Here is a 21,369-nt window from a genome sequence, read left to right on the forward strand (position 1 = left end):
GGCCTAGAGAAGGACAACAGGGAGGGAACCGGTCTGCTTCATTTGCTCTGACTGCAAAGGCACTAACCCACTGAGCAGAGACCCCTCACACTATGGAAGGCGGCCAGTGGCTTACATAGTGTAGTAAAGACTGGCCAAGTTCCCATGAGATCATCCTATCTTCTAATGGAGCATGCAAAGACATGGAGACTCCAGTCTTGGGGGCAGGCGAGACTAGTTGACCAGGATCCAAAAAAAATTTTTTTTTAGTTAATCAGTTCAATAGAGTGAGCTCCACAGGGCAAGATTTTTTAACTTAGCAATCACTGAGCAGAAGACTAAAACGTACCCAATGGTTTAAACCCCTCTTTGTGTAAAATCCAGGTTGACTGCAGTGCCAGGAAAGATGCCAGCTATAGAGGCAGGGAATATCAGTGCTCCTCTTGCCTCATGACCACAGAGGGAACATGGTAGTGACTACAAGTGCACTTTCCTTGAGGTGAGTGGGCTGATGTATTAGCTCAGGAGTCTGCAGCGCTCCCTCTTGACTCCTAATGAGGACAAAGCCAACAAGCACTGGTCCTCTTCAACCAAACTGCTCACCACTCACACTCTCTAGGAAAGTTCTCAAGAAGTTCCAGAAAGTTCCTGCTTTCTCAAGAAGTTCCAGAAAGTTCCTGCTAACCAGCTCAACAGGCTTTACAAATGAGGGGGGAGACCCTCCCTGTTGCTTTTAGTGTACATTCCAAAAAGAAACACACACACACACACACACACACACACACACACACACACACACACACCGAGCAAAGCCAGAGTACGCCCTTGGTTTTGCACTGAGACAGATTTTTCATTAACACACCTGACTTCAACCTAAATCCATTAATCTTTCTCTATATACAGGACCTTGCAGGAAAAGCAGCCTGGGATCTGTCACCCATGCATACACATCCCAGCCCCAAAAGGTATTCTCTGAAGTATTTATTTCATTTCCTCTAAACAGCAGGAGGTATCCTGCCTCTCAGCCATGCCTCTCCATGCCTCCGTTGCCAGAAATAGACAGCAATGTCAGGAGCAGCCTTCTCTGATGCAAACCAACTCCTCCCAGACCACTCTGTCACCCTGACCATCCACAGCGCGAAACTGATGCCAGCTGCCCAGTACCGGCTACACTGCTCAGGTCTCTGGAACCGGCTCCTGACAAGAATAACACACCTTCACCATCAGCTTCCAGATCATAGCAGAGGTTAGGTCTTTAGGGCCAGAAAGCAGAAAACCACCAGTTTCCCCATCACAGCTACCCTCTCTCATGGGAGGGGGAGGGGGGCATTTCAGAGGCCAGTGAGTGCCTTTTAGATAAGAGATGGATCAATTCTCTGACATCCTGAAAAAGAAAAATACACATTTTTGCTTTCTTCATTTTCCTCATTTCTCCGAGTTTTACATTTGGAAACGGATGCTGTCATATTACAAGAATCAATGGCAGGTCTGGAAATGAACCAAAGCCCTTGAATCCAGTTTTGCTCTAAAATGCAAGTGTTTTTCTATCAAATGTTCCAAAATACGCTAATGATCACCTGCAGCACAAATTTTCAGGGAGCTGTGCACTTACCAAAAATGTGACCAAATGTGTCTCAAAGTCTCTATGCACAAAAGTCACTCCGTATCTCAGCTTCCTTTTGCCCCACAACTCCCTAGCCCCACCCTTGTGCTCTCCGCTCTTCAGAGGCTTCATCCCCGCAGGAAGGCTGCCCTGCTGGTGCCCTGTGCTGGGGCAGGGGCGTGCCCCGTTACCACCCTCCACTGCACAGCGGCAGCACTGACCTGATGATCAAGTAGCTGGCAGAAGTAGGCGAGCAAACAGGGCATTTTATTTTTTTTTTTTTAAAGATTTTATTTATTTATTTGACAGAGAAGGAGAGACAGCGAGAGAGGGAACACAAGCAGAGGGAGTGGGAGAGGGAGAAGCAGGCTCCCCGCTGAGCAGGGAGCCCAATGCGGGGCTCCATCCCAGGACCCTGGGACCATGACCTGAGTCGAAAGCAGACGCTTAACAGGACTGAGCCACCCAGGGGCCTCATAAAGAGAGCATTTTAGACAAAATCTCCAACACAATAAGGGCTGGAACAGACCAATCCAGAGTCCGTGGGGTCCAATCCTCTTTCTGATACCGCAGACCTGCACCTTGCTGTCCAGCCCCATTAGCACTTAATTCTTTAAACTATCCTTAATGGATACAAATAGCATTAGAAATTGTCAGTTATGCCAAACATTGCCTAAATAATACGTACTAGCCCCTAAAAGGGGAGAAAGAGGCTTCTCAGATATGTGAAAGTGGCTATTCCAAAGACTCTTCTGTGATAAACAGCAACTGATCTGGAAGCTGACATCTCATTTTAGCTAATTACAAACCTCTTTGTTTCTGGGGGGAAAAAAAAAAAGGAGAAGCTGAGGCCATTTACCAGGCCTCTCACTGAGGAATGTGGTAGCTCCAGTAGGAACACGGAGGAAGGCAGTTTTTACTTGGATGAAAGGAACAGGGTGATCAATACTTCAACCCTCACTGGGGTCCTACTCTGTTGTTGCCTGGCCAGGCTCTCCTGAGGGCCAGGAGGCTGGGGAGCTCACCAGAGATCTAGAATCAGAGACTCTGACATCCCTTCCAGAAACCAGTTATCCCATGTTCAGGTCGGTCCTAGAAGGGTCCTTGGGACAAGTCACCTTGAGGCTCAAGGCCTCAGTTTCCCCATCTGTAAAGAGAGAAGTCTGGACCGGAACAGTGGGTCCCAGACCCAGCCGCACATCTCGATCCCTCGTGATGATTCTGTGACTTAATTAGGCTCAGGTGTATTTGGGATTTAGATTTTCTTCCCTCTTGTTGCCCGATACATGAATCTCACAGTAAAATATCTTAAATGAAAATGTTGTGGTTATTTAGGTCTTCAGCTCACAAACGAGACTACGTGTCATTATTTTCTTTTAAAATGACCAACTGCCTAAAACATTTGTTCATTCCCTGATTTTTAGCCTATCATAGACCACAGAAAAGTACAAAACAAATCTTAAGAAATGAACAATTAACATAACAAAAATGAAAAGAATTATAATACCAAGATGCCAAAAATACTGATTATATTTCAATTACTATTCGCGCTTTCATCTGGAAAACATACCCTTCACTGGAAAGTACCCAGTGCAACAGCTGCATTGCTTTTTCAACTTTCACAAACACTCCAAAAGTTAGCCAAAACTCGGGGTTGGCTGCCATCCAGGGTTTTATTGTTATGTACTATTAGTTCATAGTGAGAAATGCGGGCTAAGGAAGGGAGAAGGTGAAGGAACAACAGGGCTTCATAATCATGTGCAGATGTGAACGTTCCTGAAGGTTTATCTGCCAGAAAATGCCTCCCATATTACTTCCATTACCTGTAGCCTTTATTAGTTTAATTAGATAATTACAAATGTGTGTTTTTAGGACATCATTTAAAGACTTAACTTGAAACAATTTTTCTTATGTCAGTGGCTGACACTTTAATACTTTTCATATGTAAAGCAAACTGCGGGGTTCTCTTTCCCTCCCTCCCCTCTTTAAGCAAGAGCTGAAAGCAAATCCACAGGCAAACCACCAGTCAACCTTCCTTCATTATGTCCACTTCTTGTCAAATCAATTATGGTTCAAAAGCCTCTCACTTTTAGTACTTCATAAATGTTGGGACATTATTTTTTTTTAAAGGTTTATACAAACCAAATGTAGTGACATGGTCCAGCACAGACTTTTCAATTTCATGAACCTGTAAAGTTAAACAAATAAAAAAATGAAGGGACCAATGTGGGTTTCCAACTTTTATTTGGTTAAGGAGTAGAAATTAAAATAAACACAAAAACCACTCAATCACATTGCCACTATTTTATAAACGGCACCCCCAAACAGGAGAAGGATAATCACCTGCAAATGGAAAGATCAATCCTTTACTGCAGAGAACACAGGGTAACTCTGCACCCAGGCCTATGAAGCAGGCCGTGAGCGCCTCGCGACACACCTGGACCCACAGGTGCAGCCAGAAGCAGGAGTCAGTGGTGAGAAGACGAAAGCCGAAAGCACGACTAGCTGGCTGGGAGCAGGCACAAATGCTCCAGGTTTCCAGGTCCACACCGAACACTGACCCCCCTTCTGAAGTCCCATCCTCTTCTAAAAGTTCCATACCCGTTAGACGACAAAACCCTGCCAGACCGTTATGTATTTTATTGGGATGAGGGACAGGAACAGGCAGGTCTCTTCTGCCCCTCCAGTGTGTATCTCCAGCCCCCAGCATTACACGTGGCACAACGTAAGTGCTCGATAAATATTTATGGAATGAATGACTTTCCTGATCTCCACAGTATTTAGAGGGTTTTAAGAAAAATGCACTGGATCACTGATGCTTGGGAGCTTCTTGAAAGAAAATACAATATGAATTGGGTTTAATTTTTAACTTTATGGAGGTATGTACATTTGCATTATTTAACGTTTACATAGCTCTATGTGCCAGGCCTAAAGCCCTTTACACACATTAACTCATTTAATCCTCAACCTTTTGTATTTTACGATGAGAAAATTGTGGCACAGGTCAAAGGTCAAAGAGGTAACCTTTGTGGAGTTGGGATCTGAACCCAAGTGATCTAAATCCTGAGTCTACTATGCTGTCCAATATGGTTGCAAAGAGCCACATGTGGATATTTACATTTAAATACAATAAAATTTAAAATTCAGCTCCTCAGTATGCTAGCCATACACACTAAGAAGCCACACGTGGCTCGTGGCTACCATACTGCACAGTGCAGATATAGGACACTTCCATCATTGCAGGAAGCCCATTGGAAGCACTAGTCTACGCTCTTAAGATTAAAACTCTCGCTGCCTCATGATTCGGGTTTGACTCCAGACCTGAAGTCCCATCTCCATGCCTAGCCTAACTTAACCTAATAAAACATAACGCAAAGGGTTTTTCCAATGGGGACTCTAACACCTACTCTTTAAGCAAAAATATATAAAAGCAGGTTGACAGCAGCATGAGCCTTGATGGATGTCCTCAACAAGAAAGCCAACAAAAAAAAAAAATTTTTTTTTCCTTTGTTATTCTCTACTCTTCTCCTGGCAGGATGTTTGCAGAAACTGTCTCTGGCTGCAAGCTCACTGGCCCACACTTGCACCTGTCCTGCTGTGAAGGACTGAAACCCTGTATTTATGGATTTTGTAAGCAGAGTTCAGCCAGAGGGTAGCCATTCCCAAAATTCAGTTCTCAAAATATTTGCAGATATTTTTCAAAATGTACAAAGCACAGCACACAAGGTTCTTTCTGTAACACAAGAAACGAAATTTTTGTTCTTGAGGCACCCTTTAAATTCTACGTCTTGGAGAAGGATTCAGGGTGAGCTGCCAGGAAGGTGGGGGGTTGGGTGGAGGGGGTTATGATTTCTTCCAATTCCCAAAATAGTTGCACCTTTAAGAAAAAGGTGGTTGTTAAAGGTCAGTTACCTAAGAAGGGTAACACACCAAGTCACCATTCAATACAACATCTGAATCCAAAGGGCCGTGAGGCAAAATGAGACCCTGGACAGGTAAATTCTGGTAAAGTCAAGTCCCGGCACCAACGGGCATGACTTTCAAGAGGTAAGGAGGAAAATTTATAGGGGGGGGCAAGTCTCAAAGGAAGAAGGAAGGATCTCAAGTGGGCTTACAGGAAGACTGGGGAAAGAAAACAAATTCACAGCTCTGCTGTAGCTGACCTTCCCAGCTGTAGAATTCTGATTCTGCATTTGTTAAACGAAGTCAATGGGAGATCTATAACACAAGATAGTCATCATTCCTTCTCTCCCTCTTCTAGGCCAAGCATTTCTTATGATGTTCATTTTCAGAAAACCCTAGAGGGTTCTTCACAGAAACTTCAGAGGTTCCCTGAAAGGACATGCATCCTCTGGGTCAAAAGATGACTAGTTTCTCTGTCACTGCAAAAAACAAAGGAAGCTGGTATGCTGGTTCCTGGTGGGGAGCCAAATACCCACAATGAGGAGCTGAGTGCACAGACGTTGGATCTTCACGTTCCACACCACACTTCCCTCAACCACTACTTCCATAAACATACGCCCAATCATCATTTTCAATAGCTGAGCAGTTTTCTACAGTATGGATATACTATCAACTATTTAACCAAGTCCCTACTATAAGACACAACTTCGTGGACAAGTATTCTCAATATTTTTTTACGAATGTGGCAGTATCATTGTAACCTTGTCCATTATTTTCTTAGGATAAATTTCTAGAAGAGAAATCTATCGCTCTACAGAAAGGCACTTTCCCACCAGAACTACACAAGACGGCCTGTTTCCCCCTCTACTATGAGCAGCATCAACCATTACATTTAAGTTCACTACAGGTCACTAAAGTAGTATCTCACAGTTATTTTAATTTGCATGTCGGTACTTAAACTAGTGACATGACACTGAATATGTTTTCATAATCTAAATGGATCACTTATTTGGATAAGCTACTAACCTCTCTGTGCTTCAGTTTATTTATCTGTAAAACAGATACTTATCTCATAGAACTGTTTTGATAATTGAGTTAATGCACATAAAATATTTACAATACAAAGAATATTAAAAAATATTAACTATTATTGTTATTCATACTTTTTAACTTATACTTTTTTTTAAAGATTTTATTTATTTGACAGAGAGAGATAGTGAAAGAGGGAACACAAGCAGGGGGAGTGGGAGAGGGAGAAGCAGGCTTTCCGCGGAGCAGAGAGCCTGATGTGGGACTCCATCCCAGGACCCTGGGATCATGACCTGAGCTGAAGGCAGACACTTAACAACTGAGCCACCCAGGCACCCCTTATTTATACTTTTTAATTTAATTCTGATAAGGAAAAAATCTTCCTTTGAAACAAGAGAGTTCACATCAGTGGTTGTTTTTTGTGAACACCACAGATGAAATAATGATCACTGAGTAACAAAGAACCACTGTATGTACCTGTGTGTAATTCTAAAAATGGACCTCCCTCCCCTTTGTTTAGTAATAACCAGTAGACCAAGGCTATTTTTCTGTAACATAAAAAAATACATGTTTGAATGAAATTTTAATAAACTGTATATTCTTTGATTTCCTTTTTAAATAAAATCCTGATGTTCTCAGAATTTTAAAAATGTTTTAACAAAAAAAAAATCCCCAAAAGGAGCTTGGTTAAATAAATCATGATAGATATATATATATAAAATGTAGACCCTCATGTATAAAATAAAAACAATGATATTTTATACATATATGTCAAATATGGGACAATTCTCAGATGAAATAGCAGGTAACAAAATATGTATGTTATGATTCTATTTTTGTTTGAAAACACACATTTATCTGGAATAGTATACACCAAAATGTGAAAAGTTAGCACCGGGTGGTGGTACAAAAGGCAATTTAAATTTTCTTATTTTTCTTAAGAAAACTTTATTTTCCTTAGTTTCTACAAAGAGCACTTTAATTTTTGAAATGAGACATTTTAAGTATTTGTACAGGTGGGATTCCAATGTGGTGTGCAGTTTCTTGGACAGAGCACAGCCTGGCAAGACAGGTCCCTCTTGGATAACAAGGTTCTCTCTGGCACAAACATTCTTTGGACAGACTGGGGAGTAGCGCCGCCTAAGGATCCCTTGAGTTCTAAACCTGACACTCCTGCCTCCTCATTTTCCCAGATATGGGTCAGGGCTCTGAGCTGATTCTGTCTTTCCCCTGCTGACCAGCCATCAGCCATGCTCCAGGGCTTTCAACACTCTCCAAACTCTAGGATAAGCACACAAGGCCCCTGTTCTCCCTGTCTCATGCCCTGACACAAACCCACACACCCTCACTCCAGGCAGTTCCCATACTGCTCAACACCCTGTCTCACATTCAGCTCAAGCTCACGTCCTGCAAGGGCCTTCACTGGACCCCGACACCCATACCTGACACAGCACCCTGCACCCCGGACTACACTGCAGGCCCATTCTTGCCTACTTTCTTGACTTTGAGTGGGTTGGGGGGGATACAACAGAGTGGTGGAGCCAGCAGACAGGAGGACGGGGGACTTACTGAGGTAGAGATGACATAAAAAAAAAAAAAGAAAAGAAATACAATGAATGGTACGTATATAAATTACACAATTTGGTTAAGTTTTGACATATGTAGACCCCTGTGAAACCATCACCACAATCAACGAGCAAATCCATCACTCCAGTTTCCTCATACCCTTCTGCAATCCATTCTCTTGTGCCACTCCCCACCCCAGACAACCAGAGATCTTTCTATCACTATAGTTTGTTTATTCTCTATAAATGGAATCATATAGTATGAATTTTGTGTGTGGCTTCTTCATAATTATTTTGAGATTCAGACATGTTGTTATAGACAGCAACAGTTCATTCTCTTTCTATAGCTGAGTAGTATTCCATTGTACACATACAACACAGTTTGTTTATACATTTGCCTGTGATGGACATTTGAGCTGTTTCTGGTGTGGGGCTACTACAAATAAAGCTGCTGTGAACATTTGTGTACAAGTGTTTGTGTGGACACGTGCTTTCATTTCTCTTGGATAAACGCCCTGGAGTGGAACACTTGGGTTATATCACAGGTCATAACTGTAATTTTTTAAGGAACTTCATCATGGAGTATTCTAATTTAATTGAATGAAAAAAAACAGCGGTGTCCGGGTGACATAGTCAGTTAAGCGTCCAACTCCTGGTTTCGGCTAGGGTCGTGCTCTCAGGGTTTTGAGATCAAGCCCTGCACCGGGCTCCATGCTCAGCAAGGAGTCTGCTGGAGATTCTCTCTCCTTCTCCCTCTGCCCTTCCTGCCCATATTTTCTCTCTATCTCTAAAATGAATAAATAAAATCTTTAAAAAAGAAAACAGAAAACAAAAAACAAAAGACAATGAGCAAACAAGTACCCAAATGCACCAAGGGAATATCCTTTTAAAAGAAAGATAATAAATCCTTTTATAAGGGATGAGTCACTTTATGTGAATAATCATTCTCTGTAACTTTTAAAATTCAGTCTTCACATTTGAAGTTTTTTAACTTCAAATAAGTCATGCCTATATCAATTAGAGTTATATAAAAATTTGCACTGTAACCAATGCCCAATTCCCCTACACTGAACCTCATTCTTTTCAGGATTTGGATGGCACCATTTAATTGCTTCTTTCTCTGTAATGCTCTACAGTGGTGTTGTGAGAAAGAGCATGACACTGTGATTATATCAGTCTTGAAGAAGGACACTTTCTTTGTATGTGTTCCAAGAAAAGACAGTAACCCAACTCATGTGACTTTGGGGAAGTTATATTAACTTTCTGTGCCTTTGATAGCCACCCTACTGGCACCCAAAATTAGATGTGAGAGTTAAGGGCCTCTCCTTTAAAAGGCTATGCAGCAGGAAATACAACTTGAGCTAAAAATAGAAAAAGCAGTTCTATATGGAAATATTCTTAGTCTAGGACCCTCTCCCCCAACTTAAACTATTTTAAATTCAGAACAGATAAAAGCATAGAGTTTACACAATATAAAATTAAAAGAGTAATCTGGAACACAGAGGAAATTATAAGAAACTGCTCTTCGGTTCTATCTAAATTTCAAAGATAGGGTTTTCTGGTAAACACTGTATTCAATATTCTGTGGATGCGTTACACTGCACAATTTTCTAAACACAGTTTTAAAGGACTCTAAGTATAAAAGCATAATAGAGCTAAACAGAGTCTGACAGCTTTTATTATTTCTATTAACTTTTCTGCTCTAGTTTACACAAACCAATAAATCTCATTCTCATTCCACAGGAAAAGAAAGGAAATCTACCCAGCAGTCAATTACATTTCTACTGCAGGCTGGGAGTACCTTTGCTTGAGACCTAAGGCACATAGCCATGATTCCTGAGCATGAAGACCACCACGATTTATGTAAATGTTACAGAAGCAAACCTTTCAAGTAACAAAAACCAAATCCCATATAAAATTGTTACCAGCGTGCTTAAGCTTGAAGGCATCCGCCACAGAATTCAGTCAGAACACCAGGAGAGTAAATCAGACACCTGCAAGGAGGTCACAGGAACACATAACCTTAGAACAGGTGTTAAATAAAACTCCTTAGACCCAGGAATTCCCCTATTAGGAATCTACAGGAAAGGTGAAATCAGATAAAAATTTGAATATAATGTTGGGGGCCTGGGTGGCTTAGTCAGTTGAGTGTCTGACTCTTGATTTTGGCTCAGGTCATGATCTCAGGGTTGTGAGATCGTGCCACGTGTTGGGTTCCTTGCTCAGCGCACAGGCTGCTTGTCCCTCTCCCTCACCCTCTCACACATGTGTGCACACGTACCTGTGCACTCTCTCTCTGAAATAAATAAAATAAATAACAAAAAATTTAAATACAATGATGCTCATCACAGGGCTTTTTATAGCAGCAAAAAAGTTGAATACAACCTAAATGCCCAGTAATAGAGTGCTGTACAGGTACTTGACACAGCCATGAAAAAAATGTTCAAAAACATATTTTCAAATGGATACAACTCATGATGTAACAAAGGCAGCACAATTATATAAAAACTAAAGTGCAGTGTAATTATGTGAGTGTATGCGTGTGAGCCAGTACGAATTAAAAAGACCAGGAAGAAGTACTTATATCAAAATGTTAACAAGGGACAGCCTCAGGATTACAGGAAAATTCTTTTTTTTTTTTTTTACAAGATTTTTTACTATTCATTTGAGAGACAGAGGGTGAGCAAGAGCGAGAGCACAAGCTAGGGGGGAGGAACAGAGGGAGAAGCAGACTCTGCTAAGCAGGGAGCCTGATACAGGGCTGGATCCCAGCATCCTGGGATCATATCTAAGCCGAAGGCAGATGCTTAACCAACTAAGCCACCCAAGACCCTCCGCAGGAACATTCTTAAATGTTTTACTTTCCTAATCAGGAGGTTTTGTTTTTTAAATTATAATGTATTCTTCAAAACAAGTATTTTATAGGGTTATTTTTTTTTACTCTTAAAGTACCACATTATTTCTCTGGAAACATCTAAAGAACTAACTATGATCACCAGAAATATAGAATGTCTGTTTTTAAGGGCCTATAAGCAAAGCCTAATAAGAAAATCTGGATTTAGAAAAGAGAGAAATCAAAAGCCAGTTACTTAAAAATGATTTCTCAAACGACAGAATTTTCAAGAAAATTAATTTAAATGGTGCATAGCTATAAGACACTTAAAATGTGATGTTCAAAATTTTACTTTCCATGTGACTCCTCAGGTACATATTTACTCTAAAAAATTATTCTTACAGGGGGCGCCTGGGTGGCTCAGTTGGTTAAGCGACTGCCTTCAGCTCAGGTCATGATCCTGGAGTCCCGGGATCGAGTCCCACATCGGGCTCCCTGCTCAGCAGGGAGTCTGCTTCTCCCTCTGACTCTCCCCCCTCTCATGTGCTCTCTCTCTCTCATTCTCTCTCTTTCAAATAAATAAATAAATCTTTAAAAAAAATTATTCTTACATGTGACCAACAATCTCCAATCAGTTCTTCACCAAGAACATTGACCACCACCACAGTTCAAATCATAATACCTAGTAGGTAACAAAATTTTTTCTATTTAATTGTGGAGCAATCAGAAGAGAAAATATTTGAAAATTATAAAGACCTGTTAATAATGTGGACAGTCTTCAACCTTTGAATATGGATTCAGAGACTCTTCATAATGTATGACTATGTAGAAGAGAAGGTAAACCCTCAAAGTGACAAATTATGATGCCTTAGAGATTCAGTTCTTGCTGTCAGTCAGGTTTATTATTTATAATCTCTCTGGACCCCCCAAAATTATGAAGTATAACCCTAACTTAGGTAAAGTCCCTCAGTGTTTCTTGACGGAATTATTAACCACTCTGCATTTTGCCCTACTGAAATTTATTCTCTTCCATATTGGAGCTCAAGTGAGCTTTGAAAAATACACAAACTTGCCTAAAATCTTTCAAAGCCATCCCCCTTCATCTCTGAGGTAAAACTTCCTTTCAAGGTACGTAAGACCTTTCACCTTGCCTCAGTCACATTCAACACACTCCCTACTCCAGCCATGACAGAACACTTCCCCCAAGCACACTACCCTTCTCCGTGGCTCTGTGCATGCTATTCTCTTGGGCTGGGACTCCTCCACACCCTGATCTCTCCAGCTAACACCATTCATTCTTTCACGGTCATCTCAGGCATCATCTTTCTTCAGAAAGCTATCCCTAGCACCTCCTATCTTTCACCTACCTGAATAAGACATGCCAATTCTGTGTCCACAGTTAAACCAATGTCGCCATTGGTTCCCTTTTCCTCCTCCCCTGGCCACTTGGTCTATGAGGGCAGAACTGCCTCATTTCTGGGCCCTGGTATCAGCACAGAGCCCAGCAAAGGGAAGTACCCAACATTCTAACTGAAGCTCCACACCCAGGTAGGCTGTGGAGGCAACTGTCCAAGTTAGTCCCATAAAACACATCCACTACTGAGGGAAAATTCACATGTGTTAGATTAATCAGAGAATCCAGTTATTTTAAAGCACTTATTCCCAATCAGAAATTTCTGGAGAAAGTGCCTTGTGAAAGAACTTTCCTGTCACCATTTCTGTGATTTCAAGACTGTTTCCTTTTTTGTGGAGCTAACTGAATTACAGCATGACCAGAGAAGACCCTTTCAATATTTTTGGAAATAAAAGATCTGTCTATAAAATCTCTGAAACTTGTTTTTTATTCTCTGCATCATCAACCTGGAAAAATTAAACAGATTCTTAGGGTGGCTCTGTGAGATCAGCATGAACAATGAATGCTGAGGTTTTTCTTGTATTCTTAAAGAAACACAGTGAGAATTAAAAATATGTTAGGTTCAGGGGTGCCTGAGTGGCTCAGTAGGTTAGGCATCCAACTCTTGATTTCAGTTCTGGTTATGATCTCACGGTCGTGAGATCGAGCCCCACGTCAGGATCCATGTTGGGCAGGGAGCCTGCTTAAATTCTCTCTCTCTCTCTCTCCTTCTGCCCCTCTCCTGAGCTCTCTTTCAAAAAAAAAAAAAAAAGTTAGGCTCAAAGAATAGATCATAGGTCCTCTCCTTGATCCAGAAAAATCCAACTAATTCAAAACCACAGTGAAAAGATCATTTCAAAGGAAAGAACATTTTCTATAAATAATCCAGACTCAGTAATATTTTGCAAAACATGCCCAATTAAAGATTTCTGAATGCATGCTCTTTGCAAAAGTGCTTCATCATTTAAAACAGATCAGCTCTCAAGTCAGAATCACAACTGTAAAAATCAGTAACTTACATCTCTATATTGCCATGTATTTTTCAAAGTACTTTCAATTACATCATTTTATTTGATCCATTTTTGGAACTCATTTCTCAATGTCAAACCCAATCACTAAAAGTTCATTTTCTTAATTTTCTTTTTCTAGAAAATTGGATTGTTATTTTAGCAACTGATGCTGAAGATGTAAGACAGTAACAAATGATACAAAGATATAAGAACAATAATACTCTCAATTTTTGCCAATGGAATATTGTATACAAGTGTTTTGCTCATGATTAGCCTCTTTTACAAATGAGTCCTCTGTAAGATTAATAACTTCATTAAAATTGAAAGTAGGAAAATAATCCACAGAAAAGTGTGAAAAATTCTGTTATTTTTTTCCTATACAAAATGTACCATCTGGAGATATTCTGCAGCCAAAAATATAACAAGAGATAGGCCTTTTTTTTTTTTAATGGTGAAGGGTAGGAGGAAACTATAAATCACAAAGCCACTAGGATGAGATAATGCAGAACACTGAAATCTGAGGAAAAGGGTCCCAAGAGATCACCCTCGACGCTCACACCCAGCTTGTGTGACCACGCAGGACATGTGACACCCCACCCTTTATCCTAAAGCAAGAAACAGCACTCTGGGAATGAAAGGAACAGAATTCAACACACTGCCAAAAATAAAAATAAAATGAAAAGAAGTAGGTTTCAGAAAGAAACAGATTCTAGAAAAAGGGTTTGCCTGAGGAAAGCATCACTTAGAAAATACACATCCTTCAGCATATTTCATTTTTCCCCTACCAGTTTCTCTTTTTCTTAACCCTACCCTACTTGGATTCACGTGCTATGTCTGAATAAAAAAATGATCTAGTTTGATCCCATTCTCTCAACCCCCATCTGCCCACCTGCCCCCCCCTCCCCGAGAACACAGGAACCCACGATGGAAAGTTCCCTGGAAATATGAGCTAGCACCACCCTTCTCTCCCACACACGAGAGATGAGCCGAGAGGGCAAACAACTGGGGAAGGTATTTCTTCAACAGAAGGGATTTTTCCCCTCTCACCTAGTTTTACCCCAAATTCTCATGCTTCCGTCCTTTTAAGGGCATTCCTCGGCTCTGAAGGAATAAAGCTTAATTCTCTCCTTCTTGGCCCTGGACTCCCCGGTGGCATTCACATTTTTCCTGCCTTCCACCCTTACCACACCCCTTCAGGCCAGCCCGTTTGAAACAGGGCCTTTCAGCAAGATACCGCACATAATCCATCGCACCAACTGCTGCAGGGCTTCTGGTGCCAAAGGCCATTGAGAAAAAGGCTGCTAAAAACGTATGTGGTAATTCAGTATTGGCAGGTCCTGTAGGATTAGCTCTATTCCAAGCCTGTCTTTTCTGTGTCAGACCTCTCAAATGTTTCACTCTGTTTTGCTGACACCCTACGGAGAGCCTAAATCTACTTTTCTGCTGTGATGGAAACATTCTCTATCTTCACTGTCCAAAACACTAGCCATGAGCCTTATGTGGCTAGCGAGCACTTGAAATGTGGCTCGTGTGACTGAGGAACTGAATTTTTAGTTTTAGTTACCTTTAATGAATGTAAATATAAGTAGCCACATGCCGTTCACGGCTACCCTAATGGTCAGCATACGCTGAGCCGTGATTCTGAGAGCAGACCAAAGGATAGTATGCAAATTCGACTGTACGTTAGAATCACCTGGGGGGCGCTTCCAAGTCCCACTGCCCATTTTGTACCCCCAAATTTTGTGGGGGTGGGACCCAGACATCTGCATTTTTAAAGGCTCCTCAGGTGATACCAACGTGGTGCTGCCAAGACAGAGAATCACTGTTCTAAAGTGTGAACACTTCTACCATTAATAGCCAATCCTCATCCAACAAGATGCCTACAAACACTAAGCTAAGTAAGCAATTAGGCCAAACAGTCCACTCATCATGCAAATCAATCCTATGAGATCACAACAAATTTACAAGAATTTCTTCAAGAGCAAATCCACATCCAAAAGGAATGGGCCACTAAAGAAAGCAATGAGTAGAAAAGGAGACAGCTCAAAAAGGAAAGCAGAACAAGGAAGGAAAAGAGGTTTTCAAAATAACTATCGGCATCCAAAGCCTGGCTAGCCTAAGTCTTTGCATATAAATAATTTATTTTCTGGAAAGCCACCAGTTAACAAAATACACCTCCGAATCTGGTTCTTTGCACAAACAGCTCTAATTGGATTATTTTCCCTTGGCTAACCCACCCACATACTATCTGTGTCTGACAGTAAGCTCTTGCCACTGTTCGTTTTTTTCAACTGAAACTTGTACCTTTTCACTGAGTACATTAAACTTTTTAAATGGCAGCAATTAAAAAGCCAGTATTGGTCCAAAACCCATGTGTTCTGGCTCACTCTTCTCCGGTAGGGCACAATCCCAACCTTCTCTCACCATTATTAATTTCACCAAGTGTAACATTAACCTGGTGAAGCTTTTTCTCTGAGACTTAACAGAGGCATTATACCCGGAGTGTAAAAAAAAAAAAAAAAAAAAAAAAAAAAGCAAATTGACACTCAGGTTCCCGCAGCCTCTAATCTTCCAATCAGCATTTCCCAGAGGCACACAGTGCCCTTCAGGTTGAATGCTGACAGAGTTCCAAGGCTGATGCAAAAAATTCACCAGCATTTTCTAGGCAGCAGCACTGAAAGTCAAAAATAGGAAGAGGAGGGGACGCCTGGGTGGCACAGTCATTGGGCGTCTGCCTTCGGCTCAGGTCATGATCCCAGGGTCCTGGGTTCGAGTCCCGCGTCGGGCTCCTTGCTCAGTGAGAAGCCTGCTTCTCCCTCTCCCTCTACTGCTCCCCCTGCTTGTGCTCTCTCTCTCTCTCTCTGACAAATAAATAAAAATCTTAAAAAAAAATAGGAAGAGGAGATTTTAATGGGAAGAGTATTTGAAGGTCACTCTTCATGACAATAAAAGTTGTTCCCTCTATACTGAGAAGTGAAATATAAATGATCCAAAATAAGCCCCCACAACTATCCCAGATTATTACTAATGTAATTCAGTCACAAAACCGAGAACTCCTTGAGTTGACCAAGGCTTCAATAACCCACTTTAACCAAATAACTTCCCTTCAAGGAGAAAGAGCTGGCTTAAGTCTGTCCATACTCACAGCCAAGAAGTTCTCACAGAGCAAATGTAATCCTTGCTGCTGTGGCACACCAGACTATATTCATTTTCATCTTGGCCTTGGTGGATACCCAGCAGCAGCTCCTCATAACAACTTCTCAACTGTCCATTCCAACGAGAGTAAAACACACAGACGTTTTTAAAGTTCACACAAAATTTACAAAAGGAACTGGACTATATACTTTCGTCTATCTATCTAAATGTGGGTTAGACTGAATAGGGTAAAAAGTCTCTTTAGACTATATAACTAGATTGCCAGATAAATACAGAATGCCAAATTGAAGATGCCCTTCAGATAAACAATGAATTTTTAGTGTAAGTATGCCCCAAATATTCCATGAGACATACTTATACTAAAAAAGAAGTGCTGTCTAGAATTCAATTTTAACTGAGCATTGTGGGTTCTTTGTTTTTCCTAAATCTGGCAATCCTACATATCACTGTGCTGGGAAAATCCAACTTGAGAGAGGCAAGGAAGAGACCTAGTTTTGGCATCCTCCCCCACTCAACCACCCAACCATTCCTGTATCTCGGAGCCAACTATAAAAACTGTGTCTCTAGTATGAATACTAATTTGCTACCACCTGATAAACAAGTGCCCCCAATGTCCTCCCTTCTCTGGTCCACAGATGCTAATTACATAACTAAGTGGCAGACACCTGGGTACCTGACACAGTAACAGTAAATTTTACTTTCAGGGCCTTTATCAGAGTAAAGGGCTCAGATAAAGCAAGAAAATGAAGTCTGTGTAGGTGCCATAAATGGAAGAAATCATTAGTAAATGTGATTATTCAATCAGTAAAATTAAAAGCAACATTTGCCATGGAGAAATAATATGAAGACAGCAGAAAGTAAACTGAATATATAAGTGGTTATTATGTGAATCAAATAATCCTAAATAATAGTCTGTTTTTAATAGCTCACTCTGCTGAACAGTTATTATGTGCCAAGCAACATTCCAAACACTTTACACGTTCTATTGCACTTAATCTGAATCCCCAAAGAAGGGAGTTCTATCATCACGCCCATTTTACAACGTGAAGGGAGACACAGAGATGGAGTAATATGGTAAGACCAGGGTGACCATATTTCCTGGTTTGCCTCAGACAGTCCCAGTTTATGCCAGTTGTCCTGGTACAACTGTTAAAAGCACACCCCCACCCCACCCCTTTCACTCTCACAAACTACCCAGGTTGGACGATAAATTATATGTTTACTTACCAAAGACCCACACTCAGTAACCAACAGAGGCAGGGTTCCATCAGGTAGTATGGCTCCAGAAACAGAACCCAACCACCGTAAGATACTCTCCCAAGTCTTACCTTCCATAGAAGACTGGGACGATGGGATTCATTCTTTTTACTTTTACCTGTCATACCCTAGATTTCCTGCATGCATACAAATCAACGTGGGGTAGAGGGGATGCGGGGCTGGTGAGGGTCATGTTTTTCAGAACTGTCCTTTATCCCCCTTTAAATCATAGCACAAACCATCTGTGGACACACAGAATTCCTCAGTCAGCCTCTATCCACATTCCTGGGCCTGCACATTTTTAAAAGTATTCAACTTATCAAAGTAATATTTAACCAGATCCCTTTCTACTTTGGAACGACCTTCACCTTCCTCCAGCCTAGCCTGGGCAGCCAGGGCACAGTTGTTTGCTATTTCTATTAAGATGAAGGTGGGGGCACGTGATGTAATGAGCACTGGGTATTACAGAAGACTGATGAATCACTGACCTCTACCTCTGAAACTAATAATACATTATATGTTAATTAACTGAATTTAAATTTTAAAAATTAAAAGAGACAAAGGTGGATATACTCTATGCGCCATCTTTTAGTTCCATACACAATGGGCTTTCCTTCTTTCCCTAAATCAAAAACAAACTGTCTCTTGTATTTTTAATCTATGGGAAAACACTGTTTTCCCAATAAATATTTCCCAATAAACATTAATGCTATTTTGACAGCATGAAAACAGAGAACATGAGCATTAAACCTGTAGCTTCACCTCATGTATCTAATTTTAAAACACATCACAAGTGGCCCAAATAAGCAGAGATGGTAATTTCAGCCCTTACCACGAGGCTGTGTGGCTTCACCTGGACTCTCTGAGCTTGTCTCCTCCTGTACACAAAGGCATGGATGTAGTGAGATCCACAGGGTCCCGCCCAGCTCTAAAGCTTCTAATTCTATGTATTCTCTACAATCTTTCTGACCATGAGCTGCAGCCTGCAATGTGAAAACATTACTCTGCCACAAAACCTCCTAATAGCTGGTCCTCAAACGCCTAAAAGACCTGCCACAGGCAAAGGTCCTGGGAGTAGGCTTGGGAGCAGCCCTGTGGTAAACGGTGATGGCTCTCATGTTTGTAATACTCCTTGATATATTAAGTTTGACTTCTGTCAGCTCCAGGCCACGTGAAAAATGCTTTTTAATGTTTGTTTTTGTGATGGGTCATGAATGCTTTCTCTACAATGAGACTAAAGTCAACAAAAAGGACAAGACTGGGAACCATGGCTCTAAAGAAGGCTTTTCCTGCCTCAAATCCTAGCAAGTCACCTTCAAAAGGCAGGTTTGAACTGGTCAGGTCTGACTATAATGGCAGGGGAAAGGGGCCGGATAGGGGGTTGCTGCTGAATTAGCGGACAGATTTAAAAGTGTCTTTCCTATCAGGAAACAATTGCCCTCTGCACCTTTTCACTCACAAAAGGAAAAAACAAAGAAAAGACAAAATGAAAACTGAATTCTCAGCCTGGATTTCATAATTTCTAATAGAAACTGAATTCAGGGCGCCTGGGTGGCTCAGTCGTTAAGCGTCTGCCTTTGGCTCAGGTCATGATCCCAGGGTCCTGGGATCGAGTCCCGCACCGGGCTCCCTGCTCGGCAGGAAGCCTGCTTCTCCCTCTCCTACTCCCCCTCCTTGTGTTCCTGCTCTCGCTGTCTCTGTCTCTGCCAAATAAATAAATAAAATCTTTAAAAAAAAAAAAACTGAATTCATCACTAAAAAAAAAAAGGGAAAGAAAAAAGAAAAGAAAAGCCATAAACTCAAAGGTCTGGGGAGTTTGTCATATATGATTAAGTTTTACTTGTGCATAGTTATGAAACAGGAAGAGCTCCTTCTTACCTAAAGGTTTATTACATGAAGTTTACAGCCACATTTAAGTGAAAACTTCCATACTGAGATTTGTTACATATGCAGGCATAAAATCCCTGGCAACAAATACCATGTTTAAATCCAAAGCCTTCTGGTAGAGAAATATGTAATACCTCTTAACAAAAGTTGTCTTTCTGCTTCTTATCAGAGCCCTCATTTCAGTAGTGTCAAAACTTCTAGAAAATTTGTTATGGAAAGTCAGAGGGAACCAAGAAAAAATTTTGAAGCCAATAAAAAATTATATGTGTTTGGGTCATCTGTTCAAACCAATTTAATCTTTTCTAACAACTAAGATGTTGGTCATGGTTTGTTTACCTTCCTCTTTTCAATGGTAAGTTTAAAACACAAAAGCAACTAAATGAAGAAAAAATCCTATGGATTCAACACAGGCATATAACCAATAATAACTAAAAAAAAATTCATTTGATTCATAATAGTAGAAATAATCAACTCTAGTAACAATAAAATCAAAGCTTCTTCCTAATATATATAACAATTAAAATGAATCTCTAGTATTTTTGCTCTATATGAGAACAGACTAGTGTACTCCAAAGCATATTCTATGAACCCCAGGCCTAAGAGAAGCTTTGGAAAAAAAAAAAAAAAAGAATTCCAAGTTAAATATAAGTTTGGGAAACACCATGTATTTATTTCTCTCCCTGCTAGAAAGCCTATTAGCTTATGAAAACTCTGAGAAGTGCTTCACTAAAGAAACCTATTACATTTTACTTAGCCTAGCATTCTCTTTTTAAATAATACATGTTAACATACTGCAAAGCTAGTGCTTCAGAGAACTTGATGGGAAATGTAAAGTGAGACTACAGCAGCTACACCATTATCTATGTTTGGTCAGAAACTTCTAATGATGACACATACCCAGTCTCTTCTCTTTCTGGTCATATGGGTGGATTACACTCTCCTGCTCCCCTTGCAGTTGGGCAAGGTCATGTGACTAGTTCTAGCCAATGGCTTCTGTATGACCCATCAGCCAGGGTTCCCAAGCTCGAAAAGTGTGAGGCAGAGCCCCCTGCCGTCCTATGATGAACATATCACATGAATGAGAAATACACATCTACGGCTTTGAGCCACTGAGATTTCGGAGATGCCTGTTCCTGTTGCACTAAGCCTAAACTGCCTGACACACTATGGAAGGGAACTCTCTTAAATAGAGTTATGTAAACTGGCTGGAAGCGGCAAAATAAACACAGATGGAAATATGTGAAGAATGGGGAGGCAAATGGAAGAATAAGCTTATAAGGACGAATCTTTAAGAAAGCCACATTGGTCTACAGAATCTTAAATTAAGCACTAAAGATCAGTGAGTTAAAACTAAACACCATTGGGGGCGCCTGGGTGGCTCAGTCGGTTAAGCGGCTGCCTTCGGCTCAGGTCATGATCCCAGGGTCCTGGGATCGAGCCCCATGTCCAGCTCCCTGCTCAGCAGAAAGCCTGCTTCTCCCTCTCCCTCTGCCTGCCACTCTGCCTACTTGTGCTCTCTATCTCTCTGTCAAATAAATAAATAAAATCTTAAAAAAAAAAACAAAAAACACTAAACACCATTGTATGGACTAATGTGAAGTGACCAAACTGAGTTTGTTTGTTGGCAAGAGTGGGCAGTGAGGGAAGCAGCATCACTTACCAAGTGCCTGTAATATGCCAGAAGTGATGAGTATGTATTACTGCATTTAGTCCTGGTGCTGTGATACTCGGTAGATGGTAACTGTTGGCCTCAT

The 21,369-nt window shown here is 41.0% G+C and overlaps 1 pseudogene; it reads left to right on the plus strand.

The window, feature by feature from the left end:
• The first annotated feature begins 1,044 nt into the window (after positions 1-1,044).
• Positions 1,045-21,369, plus strand: part of LOC148163552 (uncharacterized) — a 36,751-nt pseudogene continuing 16,426 nt past the window's right edge.

Source organism: Eumetopias jubatus, unplaced genomic scaffold (genome assembly GCF_037043125.1).
Source record: "Eumetopias jubatus isolate StellerSeaLion01/CBP00866 unplaced genomic scaffold, mEumJub1_p1.0 scaffold_9, whole genome shotgun sequence".
Lineage (NCBI taxonomy): Eukaryota > Metazoa > Chordata > Mammalia > Carnivora > Otariidae > Eumetopias > Eumetopias jubatus.